General features: G+C 37.5%; 1 protein-coding gene across 3 annotated transcripts in view; it reads right to left on the bottom strand.

Moving 5' to 3' along the window:
- Positions 1-14,438, bottom strand: part of LOC131074121 (protein MAEA homolog) — a 100,272-nt gene extending 85,834 nt beyond the window's left edge. For 2 of the 3 annotated variants that reach the window (XM_058010677.2, XM_058010679.2), the window contains exon 1: positions 14,235-14,438. The gene's annotated coding sequence lies outside the window, so the exon portion shown is untranslated. The remainder of the gene's footprint in view (positions 1-14,234) is intronic. The other variant, XM_058010676.2, reaches the window with a different exon arrangement.
- Positions 14,439-15,764: the final 1,326 nt, after the last annotated feature.

Here is a 15,764-nt window from a genome sequence, read left to right as displayed (position 1 = left end):
TCACTTCCCAAAATCCACGACTTTGAGGGGAGATGAGGGATTTGTCCATGAGAAGCGAGAATCCACGACCTTAGCAAATCCAAGAATTTTGGGTGGCAATGCATTCAATTTGTCCTTCACCTCTCAAAATCCACAAAATTTTGTTGATCCTTGCAATTTTTCCATGTCATGACAAAATCCATGATTTTCCAACGATGTTCCAAATTTGTCCTTCATTGGGTAAATACACGACTTTTGGTGATAAGGAAAGGTTTATCCATGAATTGCTCAAATCCACGACCTTGTGGAGATAAGTGAAATATCCCATGTTTGAGCAAATGAATGCCTAAGTGAAGCAAGTTCATGGAAGAAGGGTGAGAAGTGATTAAGGAATGAAGGTGAGAAATGATTGAGGAATGAAAGGAAAATGGGAGAAGTATGATGCAATTCATGATTTTATCCTTGGACCTCTGAAATCCACGGCCTCAAAGGTGTCACAATTTATCCATGACAAAGAGGAATCCACAACTTTCTCAACTTTATACAGAAAATTTGCCTTTACAACTTGGCCAATCTAAAGCTTTAGGTGCAAAGATTAGGAAAGAACAATTGGTGGATTGAGAGAAAGACTAGACAATAAAGAGATAAGTATTTCATACCCTTGAATAATGTTCATGAATCTTTTATGTAGTTATTTGGAATAGTGAATCATGTATGCTTCTAGCATTAGTATTTCTCTTCGGGATAGGTTGATTCTATGAACTATTAGTAATCTCTCTAAAGATGCTTGCAAGACGGATCGAGGAGCATAAGGATGATGAGAGATTGCATTCAAGGGACGAAGAGCTTGATGCATCCTGTGCAGAAGTCACGCAAGTTGAAGAATGGAGACACAACTTGCTACCATGGGGCTGAGTTGGTGGCACATAACTGGAGACATCTCTCAAAGAGGAAGAACCTATTCAGATTGTCATTGTGATCAGTTTCTTCAAAGAGGAGGAATTAACATTCAGAGGGAGTCTGACAAACCAACAAAGGCAACCTTGGACGAGGTGATCGGGATGTTGATGCAAGTACTCGGAACTTTAGAGGGAGTCACTTCATCATGAAGATCCGTTGTAATGTATATTTCTCTGAGACGGAGAAATATGAGGTGAAAGCCCTTGTAGTGTATATTTCTTTGAGACGGAGAAATATAAGGTGAAAGCCATTGTAGTGTATATTTCTTTGAGACGGAGAAATATGAGGTGAAAGCCCTTGTAGTGTATATTTCTCTGAGACGGAGAAATATGAGGTGTGAGCCCTTGTTCATCTCTGAGACTGAGATGAGACGTCATGTTGAGAGACTCCATGGCGACATCACGTTGAGAGACTCCATGACGACATCATGTTGAGAGACTCCGTGATGTATCCTTGTACTTGTGTTTCTTTCCACACATGGGAGTAGCCATGGTGGATGTCATGTTGAGTGACTCCATGATGTTATCACATTGAGAGACTCTATGATAAACTCTTTTCCTCGAATGCGTGTAGCCATTGTGAGTGTCATGTTGAGAGACTCCATGACATGGATACCTCGAAAGATATCTCCCTAGCTAAGAGGGAGTGTCGATGTTATTGTAGCAGCGGGAGATTCTTTCTCCTATCAAATTCAAATAATTAAATGATTTGTGTATGAGGCCAACTCAAGTGTGAGACGCCTCCAATTAAATTATAGCCGACTTGATGAGAAGTCGTCCTATTTCATGTTTGTAAAGACGTCTCTCTTGGGGCCGACTATTCTTGAAAGGGCACCTCGATTTGCATATATATACTCATGCAATCTTCGTTCATTGGTGATCCAACACATTGTAGAAAAACTAGTGCTTGAGGAAGAAGTTCGATATCTTCAGCATATTGGCATATTGCTTCAGATCAATACCTATTAAGGAGATGTTATTTTTGTTGTAAATTCACGCCTACTGAGGTGCCTTCACTTCATCATTGTATCGACCTTGAAATTGGCCAAGTTGTAAAGGCAAATTTTCTGTATTATTCAATAATACAAGAGATAGTATTGGCTGGTTTTTTCTCCCTCAAGAAGGAGGGTTTCCCCAGGGTATTTGTTTTGTTCAAATGTTTATCATTTCTGTACTTCTGCTTATTTCACTTCTGATCCTAAAACTAACACAAAGAAAGGTCAAGGTTCAAGTCATGCTAGGAAGAATGAACATTCTAAGTAACAAAAGGATCGAATATTCAACAAGGATTACATTCCAAGCCATACACAAGACAAATATGTCAATGATAAGATAAAGAATCAGCATCATCACAACCTCAAGAGATGCAGCTAGAAGAGAGAACTTCACAAGAAACAAAGGAGAGGACAACATCATGTCAAGGAAATCAACCCTCGAGGATAGCATGGAGAGGACTTCACAATGATGCAATCGAGGACTCACAACATCACGATAGAGCAATGAAGAGGAGGAAATTTCGCAATTATCTTGAATCCTCTAGAAATCCAAGATTCAAGGCTACTACACCAAAGGATTAGAAAGAGGTTGCATTTCATTTCAACTTTGTTCTAAGAGGTAAGATTGAAATTTTTTGGTTTTTTTGTGTTTTCTAAGCCAAAATTACATTGTTTTCCTTTTAAAAGCATTTCTATTCAATTACTTTCAAAGAAAAAGCAAACCCTACAATGTACATTGTTTTTTTTTAAAAACATTTCTATTACATTTGGTTTTTTTTAAAACATTTCTATTACATTGTTTTTCTTGTATTAGTTTATAAATGACAATGCACAAATGTTCATTTTTTTTGTAATTATGCCTTATTGCAGCAGCCTTCAACTTTTGGAAATCAAATTTTTCACAATGTCTAGTCCTAGAACAACCGCGGGTAGAAAAAATCTAGCTTGGAAACACACTGAAATTTTTCCCAGGCCAAAAAAAAGGAGAGGTCAAATGTAAATATTGTAAAACACTTTTTCATGGAGGCATAAATCGATTGAAATACCACCTTGCCAACATATGTGGCCATGATGTTGACCCTTGCACCGAAGCACCTGTTGAGGCTATTTGTGAGTGCCAAGTGCAACTAGAAACATTTGAAGCACAAAAAGAAATGAAACAGAGGCAAAGGAAGTTGGTTAGCATTGGTTGTGTTGGAGAAGCTTCTACTATGCCTATATCATCCTAGTGCTAGTGCTAGTGCTAGTGCTAGTGCTTATGCCGATGGTAGTGGGAGTGGGAGTATTAGCATCGATCCTAGAATTCGTGAATCTAGGATGGATTCATATTTTGGGCCACGCACTACTCTAGGTGCCCAACCATTGCTTGAGAGCATGGGTTGGAACAAGAAAGTACATGATGCAGCTAGACGTGACATTGGCCAATTTTGGTACTATTGCACCATTCCATTCTTTGCAGCCATGTAATTCTTTTTTATTTGATTGTTTTAAAATTTATAGTTTGCTTTGTCTAATGAATTTTTATTGGACATACTTATTGTTGACGTGTCTAAAGTCGTATAACCAACTCCGTCCGATCAACGTAGAATAGAATGTTGTTGAGTATCCCCTATCCTCTCTTGTGTAAGGAATCCCTAATGTTGTTTTAGTTGATCAAAGGGGACAACCTCAAGGTTCCAAATGTCAAGTCATAACTACGGGATAACTCAACGGTTTGATGTGTTTTGCTGGTAACACAAAGGGCCTTACGTTTGCAACAAGTTGGTCTACATCCAACGATTCTGATTCTCAAGCTAGGAAATAAAATCAAAAGGGAAGGGTTTAGGGATCCTTAAGTGCAATGATAGGAATGATTAGTGTTGCGGGTAGACAGATTTCCATAAAACAATTCTTGTTTCGCCAGAGACACCCTCACAACTCAACAAGAACGGTGCAAGCTCCAAACGGATCAAGAATTTTTAAACCGGAGATACTCATCTAGGCACCCAATTCCGGCACAACCTAAGATGAATACATATGATTGAACTAAGCACAGGTAAGGTTTAGACTAACCATGCACGGTGACCTACAATCAGCAGGTCCCCAATGGTATGAACCTGAAATGCATCAAATACCCTCCACATTTTGCCATTGAAATCATTGAACTCTAACTAATCAACTAAGGGGAAACCATGCAAACAAAAGAAAACAAAGACAACAAACACCATATTCAATGTTCATATATTTGCTTCAGCTATCATTACAACAATTTCTACAATTCTATTCTACTCCTAATAGTCTAACTACTAAAATCTAACCTTCTACAAAAACTCTAACCCTTTACAATGAGAGGCATCCTGTCTTTTATAGATTTTACAAATTGAACCAGAGGCCAAGATTGATTGCATCCAACAATCTTGATCTGCCTTCTAGAACTTGGCAGCTTTAACCCATGCCTAGTTAATCCTCAGTTATCCTCCCAACCACTTTCTCAACTACCAACCACTATTTGACATCAATTCAGGTCAATCTGGTAGCTGGAAATAACTAAAGCATAATTGACCTGTGTCCCTTAATTTTAAATACATTAGGCGGGGTCCACAGGTAGTCCTTTACATTAAACAATTCAGTTTTGCAACTGATTTTATGGAATTAATTCCAGTTGTGCATTTCTGAGAATGCATAGACTTGTACATTTTGAGTGTTCTTTTTGTCTTCGATCTTGCTGGGACTTCAACTTTGCGATTCAAGTGATGATGCATTTCTTCGTGCTTCATTTTACACTCTGTGGTGTGTTCTTCATCGGCAGCGCCTGGGACTGTCGTTTTGACCCTGAGCTTTTGCATCCTTTCTCTTTAGGCTTTGATTGCGATCAGGTCTTCGATTTGAGCTTCAGGTCGACGCCTTAGCTTTCCCGACGTCATAGATCTGCAAAAGCGAGTTCAATCCTGAATTAATCACTTTAAAAAATTAAATAAATTAATTTAACAAATATTAAATTTTTAGGCGATGATCGGGCTTTGTTTTGGTGAAAATGGAAGACGTTTGCTTTTAAAACAATATAACTCCCCCCTTTGTAAAATTATGGTTTTAAAATACAACTTTTAAACAAATACACCAAGATTTGTTTTAGTGCGATTTTCGATTGATATGTGCGATTTTTTCTTTTTGTATTTTGAACGCCTTTTGCCAATTCGGGCTATTTGATAATTTTGGGCGATTTTAACTTGGTTTAAAATGCCTAAACCCATGCTTCAAATTTCGGGCGATTTGCTCTTTTTGTGAGTTAAAATGTCTTGCCCTTTAAAACTTTGGCCATTTTAATTGTCTTGGGCAATTTTGCTTTAAAGTTTTAGATGCCCTTTTCACTTGTCACAAAATTCAGCCATTTTGTTATAAATGTGCAACTTTATCAAAAGCCCTCTTCTCTATACTTTTTAACGTTGCCACTTAGTCATTTAAAGGGAGAAATTCAGCCCTGTAGAGAGAGATGCGAGAAAATACTCCAATCACCTAACCTTGCAAATTTATCGGAGATGCTGAACTTCTACGTTTTGGTGCTTCACTTCATTTATCACTTGCTTTTCAAGGGTGTTGGTGTTGGAAATAAGCCACCCGGACCGACGATGGACTAGTCTAAGAGGGGCAAGTAGCTCAGTGGTAGACCACTCCAACAATGTATGGAAGGTCCTAGGTTCGAGTCCTAGCTGGTCCATGTCTCAACATGGTATCAGAGTTAGGTCCAGGCTAGGAGCCCCAAGCACACGAGAGGTGTGGCTTAAGGAGGGGCGTTGGTGTTGGAAATAAGCCACACCTGGACCGACGATGGACTGGTCTAAGAGGGGCCAGTAGCTCAGTGGTAGAGTACTCCAACAGCGTATGGAAGGTCCTAGGTTTGAGTCCTAGCTGGTCCATGTCTCAACAAAGGGGAAGGTCGATCTTTTAGGAAAGATCATGCGATTTAAACTTCTCTCAAAACCAAAAAAAATGTCAAACCTATTGCCCTTTAAAACTTTGCCAAGTGAATTCGATTTTCATAAAGAAAAGTCCGACTTTACCTTTATTTTATGAAATGTGCCCCCTTTCCTTCTATCACGATTTTAACACCTCTTTTAATTGAAAATCAGCCTTCTCAGTAAAAATGTGTGAATTTCTGCTTGAGGTGATGTCTTCTTTTACAAAACTCGCGAAAATATTGAGTTTTGCTTCCTTTTCACCCTTCACCTTTTGGAAGAAAATAGGCCATTTTTGAGGAAATGCGAGATTCCTCTTTGCCCTCTAAAACTTGAGAATTCAAGCATTTTCTACAAATCGTGCAACTTATATTTTGGAGCATTTTCGGCTTAGCAAGGCGATTTGAGAGGAGATTTCTCTCATTTTGCTTTCATTCACCAAACTTGAGCGCCATTTAGACTTTTATCAGCAATATGAAGGGGTCTGAGGAAAGTCGTGGGGGTATATGAAACTCGTGTGATGTCACCCTCGAGATTTTTCTCAATATTTTGAGAAGACAATGACAAAGGGCATCGACTTGGATAGACACCCTCTTCACCTTGCAATTTGCGATTTTCTAAGTGAGGAATTCAATATTTCACCAGTGATTGCAGGGGCTTTGAGAACTAACATCCTCTCATTTCACCAAACTCTAACTTCGTTGTGGTTCGTGCCTCCTATTCATACGAAATGCAAATTTTGGGGTTTTGTCAGCTTTTGTAGACGCAATTTCAAACACGGGCTTCTATCTCCTTCCTACGGGAAGATTGCAACCATGGGGTCCCTTGGAACACGGCGTGATGTGCGAGCACAACACTTATCTTATTTAATTTATTTGTGAGAGGTCTCCTTATTGGTAGAACATGGTTGATGCCATCACTATTTGTGGGACGGGGTTCAAACCCCCTTCTGAATCTGACTTAAGTGTCCCAATTTTGACAAAATCGGTGGCTGGTGTAAAAGCGACATTAGAGGACAAGCGCGAGATATGGAGCAAGAAGGGTTGCACCATCATGATCGATGGTTACACTGATAGGAGAAATAGGACACTCTTGAATTTTATTGCTTCTTCTGCAAGTGATTGATCATTTTACTTCCCTCAATGCATTGAATAATTTGAATTTGATTTAGTGAATAATATTTTTATCATTGATTTTGCTTTATTTTCAAATTTCAGGTGGCACCATGTTCCTAAATTCCATTGATGCTTTCACACATTCCAAAAATGCCACATTCCTATGTGAGGCTATAGAGGAGGTTATACATGAGGTGGGTGAGGAGAATGCAGTTCAAGTGGTGACCGATAATGCAGCAAATTATGTTGTTGCGGGTAGACTTTTGATGGACAGGCAACCATCTATATTTTGGTCTCCATGTGCCACCCATTGCTTTGACCTCATATTGGAGGATATTGTCAAGCTTCCATGGATCAGGACATGTGTAGATAAGGCAATATATATATATATGCAAATTTGTGTACAATCATATATATATATATATATGCAAATTTGTGTACAATCATATATATATATATATATACAAATTTGTGTACAATCATTCATGGGTCATTTTCCTGATGAGGCAATACATAGGGCAGAAGGATTTGGCTCGTCCTGGAATCACTAGATTTGCTACCAATTTCATCACATTACAATCCTTGATTCGGTGTAAGGCAACTTTGAAGCAAATGTTTGTTGGTGACGAGAGGACTTACCCATCCTATGCTACAACCACTGCAAGGATTGATATGGCAGATTGCATTTTTCATGAGCCAAACTTTTGGGCCCCTTGTGCAAAGTATGTGAAGGTAAAAAATTTATAAATTCTACATTATGTTTTAATTTGTATTCATATTTTTCTTTTATTTGCTTATTTTCATTCAAACTTAAGTAAACTGTTATGTTCCACAATATTTGCTATTCATTGAGCCCTTGGTAGTGTTAAAGTGGATCAGATTTATATATATAGGTAATTTTAAATTATAATTTAATAATAATGAGCAAGGATGTCAACTGCTGTATGTGCAATGATAAGGACTGCTGAATGTTATCACCACAATATTAATTTCTCTTGCTTATTACATCAACTGCAGATTGCAATGTATAGAGTGAACGTAATTCATATACAAGTCTTTGTCACTCCCACGGCAGCCTCTCTTTTCCACCTGTGATAGACTATCAATCTTCTGTCTGTGTTTGCACGATATGCAGAAGTATGTCAACTTGCTCTATGTCGACTTGCTATACGTGATTCAATCTGCCAATCTGAAGGAACACGATCTGTTGTAGTTGTTACATGAATCGATGCAATTACTCAATATGTTGAGTATATGTTTTGACTGATATCATGTATTCTATATCCGATCTGCAGATTACATGTGTTCACCGTATGCTATCTATCTACTGGTATATTCTCTCGATATACTATTTGCCTCCGCACACATATTAATATTGATCTTTGTATGTCGACTGCACACTATGTATATTGTTTGCTGTAGGATAAGCACGAACTGCTGGAGAAGATTCTCTGAATGCCGAAGTATGTCAGTGAATGAATACGATCTGCAGAAGTGTGTATGCATTGCAATTACAAGGAGCAATATGGTCTTCCTTTATATTCAATGAAGGTGATCTACACCCAAGAGTCGGCACCCCTTCCAAGTGACACGACTTCACAACATGCATTGAACACAATCACTAAGGGTGGTGGACTTGCAAGACAACTCTTTATTAACACGTCTTCATTAAGAACCGACTAATGCCAAGAGTCACTTATTAATCATCGATTATGTTATGATTAATCCGAACATTCACTAAGCAAGATGTGGTTTCATTTAGTTATAATATTAAATATAGAATCGGCAGGTGTGAATAAATGCTCATATAAACATTTGCATTAGCTGAGTCAGCCTGGAGGAGACAGACCGATGCTATATCATCAATAGGTAGTTCTCCTAGGAGTTGTTGATGGGGAGAAGCCCACATTGCGCTACATATATGAGGGCATGGATAGGGCCAAGGAGGCTATCAGATCCATCTATGGAGGAGATGAGAGTAAGTATGTAATGTCCCCACTTTGAGATAAAATTTAATAATAAATGATAAAAAAAACTTAAATAATTAAAATTAAATTAAAATATAAAATAATATAATTAAATATGATTAATTAAAAATTCATTAAGTTAATGAAAAGTCAAAAGAGATGAAAAGAAAATTGTGACTCCCTCAACAATGAGATATAAAAGGGAGAAGAGAACCTCATTTGAAAGGGGGAATAATTTGAAAATGGGAGGTGCAGATCTGATTTAAATAATAAATGCAGATCTGATTATGAGAGGTTGTGTCCCTTTCAAAGGGCAGAAATAATGAAGAGTTGCACTCTTTCAAAGGGTGCTAATGGCGAAAGGGTGTGTCTCTTGCCAAAGGGTATACATGATGAAGTGGTGTGACCTCTCCCTCACATTGAGAGATATAAAGGAAAGGAATCAAAGCATCCAATAACATCACCATGGATTGATATGATCAGAACTGTTATTATGTTACAAGCAGTGACATCTTTGTTCTTAGTGGTATGCATGGGGATGAGCTGAGTTGTTCATTCACATTTTGGCATAAAGTGGTTATATATACTTATGGATAGAAAACCGGAAGAACACCACCATCATTGCCCAGTTGGGTGGTTCTATATGCACGGAGTCAGTAAACCAGATCGCATGAAGACATGGATTGGTGTCAAGGATGACAGTATATACATAGCATAGTGACAAAGAACTACAACACAAACCACGACAGTACAGTTTCCATTACAAAATCAGTCATAGACACAAATTGCATACTCATATCAATGAATGACACCTTCAGAACTGCTGGTATCATTAACTCTATCAGTCATAACATATCCTCAATTGTCAAAATCTGGAAAGCTGATCAAGATAAGTTCCATCATTCGAAGTAATCTCAGAATTTTATAGTAAAATATATCTAATTCTGATAAATTTGTATTTATTAATATATTACTATTCTAATTTGTGGTTAGAATGGATGTTTCAGGTTTAAATTAAGGGAAATCCCAAGTGGGGACATTACAAAGTATCATGCCATTTGGGATATCATTGATAGGAGATGACAACTCCAGCTTCACAAGCCATGCAGCCACTTATTACCTCAATCCGACATTCCATTTCTGCCCTGATTTCAAGGCGGATGAGAAGGTTCTTAAAGTTGGAAATGAGACTTTGTTTTTCTCATCTCAAATAGATGGTGGCAAACATTTGGTCTTAAAACACCAAATCTTCAACTGATATCCATTCGCATTTTGAGCCAACCATGCAGTGCTTCCGGTTGTGAGCACAATTGGAGTATGCTTGAGCACATACACTCCAAGAGGCGCAATAGACTGTCTCTAAAGAGGTTGAATGATCTAGTCTTTGTTCATTACAACCTTCGTCTTAGACAAAAACAGGTTTTGGACCATGACTCCATCACGATCACGCTACAGGAGGTCAATCCAAAATCTGAATGTATCACTGAGTCTATGGATCATGTCTTTAGTGACGAGGACCTTGATTGGGTCGACCAGGCAAATAGAGAGGTTGAGGTTGTAGCTATGGCAAAGGAGGAGGTTAGAGCACAAGCAAACATAGGCACAACTAATGTTGGTGAGGGTGACGTGGAGTCACGGGCAGAGACTATGGTTGTTGAATCATCCAGGACCTACCTTAGACACCTTCGTAGAAGGGATGCAAGCTCCTATCAGATATAGACTTGTAGTTATTGTTTTGATATTTGTGTGGAACATTTGATGTCATGGACTTCATATGCCATGAGTTTTGTATACATTTGACAATATTTATATATCTAAGTTTGCTATTTCCTTCAGCTACAATTTGCGTTTATACTTATATGATCAATGTATATTTGTGTATGTGATCAAATTAGCTTCTATTTGATGATGTTATTGTATCTTTAAGGTTTTTTTGATAAAGGGTGCATGAAACAAGCTTTAAATCCCTAAAAATCTCTAAATTTCTTGGGTTTTTCACTTTGTCAAGTCTTATCAAATCTGTGTCGAGTTTTTTTGTTGAGTCTCAAGTCCTTAGTCGACTCACCCTTGCTGAGTCCACGTCAAGTCCGAGTCTCGTTTCTATGCTTAAATGGCATCTTGATTTATAGCAAGACATGGAAGGATCACTTGAAACACAAAAATGAGGTGCTTAGCATACTAGAGCAGCATTCATTCTATGCCAAAGCATCCAAATGTGCATTTGGTTTGACTAAGATTTTTTTTGGGACATAAGATTAGAACCCAAGGGATTAGCATGGGTGAGAAGAAGATCAAAGCAATAAGGGAGTGGCCTACATCTAAGACATTGTCATATTTGAGGGGATTTGTGGGACTTTGCAGCTACTATACGAGGTTTGTCAAGGGGTTTTCACAGCTTGTAGCCCCATTGACAGATTTGACAAAGGGAACCTTCTCATGGAGTAATTCAGCTTAAAGAGCTTTTGATAAGCTCAAGGTGGTTATGAGTTCATGTCTTGTTTTGGCTATTCCAGATTTTTCACTTCCTTTTGTTTTAGAATGTGATACTCCAAGAGAGGGTTTGGAACAATTTCGATGCAAAATAGGCACCCTATAGTATTTGAGAGTAGAAAGCTCAAGGAGGCAAAGAGAAGTTTCTCAGTTTATGACAGAGATGTTAGCCATCATGCATGCACTAGCCAATTGTTTGTGGGATGTTTGTGGTAAAAACGGATCATAACAGCTTGAAGTTCTTCCTCAATCAAAAGGATTTGAATGATAGGCAGCAAAACTAGTTGCAAGATTAAAGATACAAAGTTGTTGGTAAGCTCATTCTTTAAAAGGACCCGGTGTGTCTTGTACTAGAACCAAAGGCGACAGACAAAATTTTGAGGACATGTCATGATACACCACTTGTTGGCCATCCAAGGTACTACAAGACATACAAGCAAGGGAGCATTTTTCTTGGAAGGGGCTCAAAAGTGATGTTTTAAGGAATGTTAGGGAGTGTTTGGTTTGTCAACAAAACAAAACAAAAAGGACCATGTATATTCAGCTGGTTTGTTGCAGCCCCTACCCGTTCCAAATAAAAAATGGGAGAGTATCTCGATGGATTTCATTACAGGGCTTCCACGGGTGCAAGGTAAGGATTACATATATGAGGTTGTTGATAGACTCACCAAATATGCTCATTTTCATGCTATATCTTCAGTATACAAGGCTCCACAAGTGGCTGATCAGTTTTTTACAGAAAGTTTTAGACTTCATAGGCTGCCAAGAAACATTGTGAGTGACAGCGACAACAGGTTTATCTAATTTATGCCCTCGACCTGGAAATGAATTTGATCTGTATGTCACAGCGCAGGTCCCTTGTATCTTATGTGTTGAATGCCAAAATAATACTTCCAGGTGGTGCAGGTTATGTGGGTGGTTGATGGTGTCAAAGACACACAGCAACCCTTATCGTATTGTGGCATCTTGAGCATCTATCAAAGAATATGCACTGGTAGCAGGTTGCACTCAGACCAGATGGAGGTCACTGACCTAAAATGCAAGTCCATTATTATCATGTGACTGTGGTTGCGTTTCAAGAGTTAACACCAGTCTTGAATCAAACAGCAAGAATTGCTTGTGATCTGGATTAAGATTAAGACTATCATACTGTAAATTCAGCTTGAGACTTTGAGAAATTGAGATTATTGGGTAAACAACAGTAAAGTGCCTAGGATTAGCGCTAGTGCAGAAGAAGGACAAGGTTCCTAGGCACCACAACCTCAAGTATTTTCACAGAACTTAATCAAATTCTCCTGAAATCTGCTCGGGCACACCAAACTTTCCAGTAAGGCAGATATCATTTAAATTTGTCTATGGCCAGACCAGAAAACTGAATTTTAATTTGAATGTCATTGTGAATTAAATCTGTTAATATATTCAAGGATTTCTGAACTTGTTGCTTATCTGAGTAGGGTTTGTGTGCTGAACAGTAAGTTGTTTAAAGAGATTATTCAGTGTTATTCTCAAAGTATTACATTCTGAAGCTATTGTTTCTTTTACACATACATTTGCTGTGAGATGTAATAAAAAACTGGCAGAAACTGGAGGTGTAAGCAACCATAGGGTTTGACAGCTAAACCAAGGAATATTTAATATAGACAGTTGAAAGCCTTCCACACGTGTATTTATAAAATTATCAGTCTTATGCTATCAAAGGATCACAGAACATGACAACATAGGAAATTAATGAAAATAATACCATAAGTGTGCACAATCTACCTGAAAAGGTGATGAAATAAAAAATCTTGGGTGGAATGTTCTTTAATTCAGTAGAAAATGTCCTCAAACTGTCACCAATAAACGCTCTTGCACATTTTCTATTTTAGCAGGTGAGTCTAAGACCACAAACAGACACCTGCACTTGTTTGACACCCAAGTTCGAGCTCAGCAGCTAGAGTTCTCCAGCAGGGGATACACATCACCCAAGTTCTGAGAAAGGTGGAAGGTCAACAGTCTCACCTCTGCCGACGCGGCAAGATGGCTTGCCTGACCTAAGGTGCACTAATATCTATTATCACGCATGCATATCCAACAAATTTATTTGGTCTACTCATTCATACAAAAGAAATCAAAAAAGCAACTGGAGTAGAAGCTTGCTCAAATCCATGCACTACGGTTCGCAGTGTCAAATCTGATCGGGCCATGTGAATCCCTGTTTGTTCCACAAAAGCATTGAAATGCCTTTATAAGGAAAAGATGTTGTAGGATCTTATAGTCCATCCTAGCGATGCCAACAGCCTATTCTATATACAATGTCGAGATGATTGTTTATCAAGACCATTAGTTATAATATATAGAGTCCTTTCATCCTATCAAAAAGGAAAACCATGTTCCACAATAGAACTTATCTTGGTGTACCTAATTTCTTTGTTTAGTCTAAAATTAAGACTTTAAACATCTTATCCGAGGACTTGGGCCGGTGTATTTTCTGTGCAATATTTCCTTTCTGATTCTAAAGGCCAGTGAATCGACTAAAAGGAAGAGATACGCTCTGAAAGAAACAGATATTCTATAATTGAGCCCCTTTCCAATATACTCTACCTATCAAAGATCAAGAGTTCGATTCCCGTGGATTCAGATAATTACCCTCATATCCATTTGTCTCGGCTACATTTTCATGTACCTAATTTGCTATGAAATTTGGAAACGATAGCATTACAAAAATGAAAAAATTCTAGCTAATTTAAATATTCTGTAACCAAATTTGGTGACCTTTAGCTGGAAATAAAGGGTTTCTAGCGAAAGAGGAGAATACCACTTCTAAATTTGACGCTGTGTTGGACTTCTGAGACCTCCAGAAAAATGTTGCAGTACTGCTGTGGCATCAACGAATTTACGTCTGAACTAAATCGATTGATAGAAAGATGAGGAATGCGGATGAAGTATTTTACGGGGCTTTAATTTGCTTCACGGTCACGTGAAATGGGCTTAACTTTGTTTTATTCACACGCAACGTAACCACAGTCCGCGGGGCATATGACTCTGGCTCAACGGATTCCCAACGTTTTGATCTAACCTTCAAATGTTGTTCTAATCTAATCTTCTTCTTATTATTATTATTATTACTATGTTATTATTATAGAAATAGTGGTTTTGTGGCGTAGGGAACCCACATTATTGTGGAGGGAATACACAATTATCTAATTTATTTTAATAAAAAAAAAAAGGGAAGAAATGTGATTTATTAGTATTTGTTAGGTTTGTATTATTGCACTCAATTTTCATTAACTTGTTATTATTCAATTGTTTTTCCATCAATTATATTTATGATTTTTTTACTTTCGATGTTTTTTCAATTTTTAAATAGTTAAGATGCATGATTTTTAAGTTTTCAAATTGTAGAAATTGTTTTTCTTCAAATCTAATTGGCTCAAATAATTTGCATCTTATTACCATATTTTCTGGATCCACTTTGTATGAATTTTTTTAGGCAAATTTTTAGGTACATTAAAATAACATTTAGTATGTTTTTTTTTTTTTTCAAATTATTTAGCATTTGTATCTAAATCTTTAAATCTTTTAAAGCATTATTTTAGTTATCCTCAGACAATTTTGATAATATAAAAATTTGATAATAAATCTAAACTTTTTTTTTATTTGATATATGTTACCAGGTAGCTACCATGACAAATAAAAAAATATAAATAAATAAAGGATTGGATTTTAGGAGAGATGGTGAGGAGCGGGGTTTGAGGGTTTCAACGTCAGTTTCAGAATGGCGGAAAATCAAACAAGGATTGCTGGAGAGAACCTTCGAATCCGGGCAATACAGGTAAAAAAGAACTACCACGAAAGGCGGAAGCGGTAGATGTGGAAATAGACATCTCAAACAAAGTAGAAGAAGAGTTGGATCTGTGGACAAAACATGCAGTTATCGGCAAATTCATTGGTCTCAGATTCAACAGCAACAAAATTAAAGAATGAGTGTATAGCAATTGGGATTCCAATGTTGTTATCAAATTCATGCCTAAAGGTTTTTTCATTGTAATCTTTACGAATGAAGAAGTGGGAAACAAAATTTTGATTCAACAGAATTGGTTTATGGAGGAGAGTTTGTTATATTTGCAGCCTTGGCAACCCAATTTTAATCCCTTACCCTTGGCGGTATACAATCATCCTGTATGGATTCGTCTGTACAATCTTCCTTTAGAATATTGGAATGATTCATGCCTTAAAAAATTGGAAGATCGTTGGGCATGTTGATTGATATTGATAGTGAAATTATGGAAAATGATTCATACTTGTATGCAAGGCTTAAGATAGTGGTTGTGAAAAAGATTCCTTC

This window comes from Cryptomeria japonica, chromosome 4, assembly GCF_030272615.1.
Source record: "Cryptomeria japonica chromosome 4, Sugi_1.0, whole genome shotgun sequence".
NCBI lineage: Eukaryota > Viridiplantae > Streptophyta > Pinopsida > Cupressales > Cupressaceae > Cryptomeria > Cryptomeria japonica.
This window is presented reverse-complemented; position numbering and strand designations above follow the sequence as displayed.